We start from the raw sequence: 2,482 nt of genomic DNA, 5'->3' as shown, positions 1-2,482 counted from the left end.
GTTGCTCATGTTGAGCAAGTTTGAGAGCCCTATTTGAAAATGCATGAAACATGGTTCACATGGAGGCGTTGAAGGCGCGAGGTTTCATTATAAATAGTTTGTAGATAAGGTGGGTGCCTTATAGTAGTTAGATTAGAAAAGGTAAGAATATTTCTCCAGTGTCTAGTGATGTTTGGCGAGGCTCGTTGGTTGTGGTGGCTTCTAGTGAATGGTTGTTAGTAGAGATGTGAGAAAAGATTCTTTCCAATTGATGCTAGAAAATTGTCTTATTAGTTGATTCTTCCAACTATTGGGCAGTAGCTCCTCTATGTGAAACTTTGTTCAACATAATAGAATATTTGAGAAGCAAGTAAAAAAGGGTGGTTTTCTCCCTGGAGAGGGTTTTCCACCAGAAAAATTTGTGTTCTCTTATGTGCATGATTGATATTGTTCATGGTGCTTTCATATGTTGATGATTTATTATGTTAACTGATGAGTTACTAATTCTTGGCTATTTCGATAAACTGAATTAAAAATTTAATAAATCCTCACACTACTGATTTACGCAAACGGGCCCTAAGGGTGTGGAGGTTTGATTCCCCTTGGGGCCCATTGGTTTGTAGGGGTGGGGCGAGAGGGGTTGCATTGGGCCTGATGGGTCGGGGGGGTGAGGCGAGAGGGCACTGCGTAAAACCCCTCCTACCCCACCCCCATGGCCCAACGAGCCCCACAGGGTGGAGACTCGATTCTTAGAATCCGGCCTCCACTCCTTGTGGCCCATTGGGCCACAAGGGTGTGGAGGGAGGGTGCTACATGTATCCCCTCCTGCCCCACCCCTGCGGCCCAACGGGCTGTAGGAGTGGAGGCCTGATTCTAAGAATTAAGCCTCCACCCCCTAGGGCCCATTGGGCCGTAAGGGTGTGGAGGAAGGGTGCTACATGCAGCCCCTCCCGCCCCATGCCCGCGGTCCAACGGGCCCCGTGGAGTCTCGATTCCAAGAATTGGGCCTCCCCCCGTGGGGCCAGTTGGGCTGTGGAGGTCGGGCCTTAGAGGGGCATTTTTTTTTTTAAAGGATTCTATTTTGTAAATTATTTACTATTATTTTTTAATTAATTTGTTTTAAATAGGTTTCAATATTTCATTTTTTATGTTTTTTTGTTTTAATGTTTTTTTATGTTTTTATGATTTTTTAATGATTTTTTTATTTCGTTTTTTTTTTTTAATTATCTAGTATCATTTTTTATTTTTTTTAGAAATATTTTATTGTGTTTGTTAATTTTTTTGTTTTTTCTTATATATAATTTTAAAAAAATTTAAGTTAATTTTGTTTTCTTTTTGCAATTTTATATGTTTTTTTTTCTCTTTTCATTTTTTATATATATTTTTATTTTTATTGCCATGTTTTTAATTTGATTATATTTTAATATATATTTTTCTTTGTTATTAATTTTTTAATTTTTTTTTTGTTTGTTTTAGTTTATATATATATTTTGAAGTTGTGTTTTTTTTTTCAACTTGATCTCATTATTTGTCAATTTCATAACTGATTTTAAAGTGTAAAAAATATTCCTTGAAAAGAGATGTTGATGTTTTTCAAAATCAAGATGAAAATTACCAAAATTTAAAAAAAAAAAATATTCACACCTAATACATTAGAAAATTGAAAGTGTAAAAAATAAGCGCTCTAAAAAAGGGGTTAATGTCTCATCAACACTTTTCAAAATCAACATGAAAATCATTAACATTTTTAAAAAAATGTTCATAATAAAATTTAAAGTGTCTAAAATATGCTCCAAATAAAAAAAGATGTATTTTGAATCAACACTTTTCAAAATAGAATGATTTTTTTGCTTCCTCAAAAAAACGAGTAATTGTATCAGTTCCCGTTTCAAAGTTTACACTGTTACTTCCAAAGATTGAATATTAATATAAATGATATTTCAAAGCATATGATAGATGTCTTCATAGGGACTTTAAAGGATAACATCCAACATGAGGTTCACCTTTGGGAGCCTAATTCATTAGAGAAGGCATTCAAGGTGGCAATAAAAGTTGAAAGGAAAATTATGGAAACAAGGAATTCTACCACTTGTTGTTATAGCATCATTTACCACTTTTGTATACTTGATGCTCTAAGTCATGGCCTTGGGCAACCCTTTCCCTTCAGACTTGGTCCAAATCTTAAAAATTATTATTTTAAATTCCATTTGCAACTCTGCCCTGAAAAAAGCATGTACACAGGTCGGTTCAGTTATACCCAACCTGCATATATGATTTAAAATATGAAAAAAATATAAAATCCCTATTTTTTGGGTGGGATTTACGGGTTACACCGGAAGCCTACCTACAGGAGCCCATGGCCTAACTATTTCCCAACTGAAAAAACTGTTTTGAGGTCATATAAATACACCTCATGGGGAAGGCCTAAGGGGAGAGAAAGATAGGATATTGATATTATATCCAACTTGTCCCTGATCAAGTTTGATTTATCCTTGTGCCTCAT

Source organism: Pinus tabuliformis, chromosome 5_2, assembly GCF_031772625.1.
Source record: "Pinus tabuliformis cultivar Carrire ecotype Pingquan chromosome 5_2, CPIR1, whole genome shotgun sequence".
NCBI lineage: Eukaryota > Viridiplantae > Streptophyta > Pinopsida > Pinales > Pinaceae > Pinus > Pinus tabuliformis.
Note: the sequence above shows the minus strand (reverse complement) of the source record.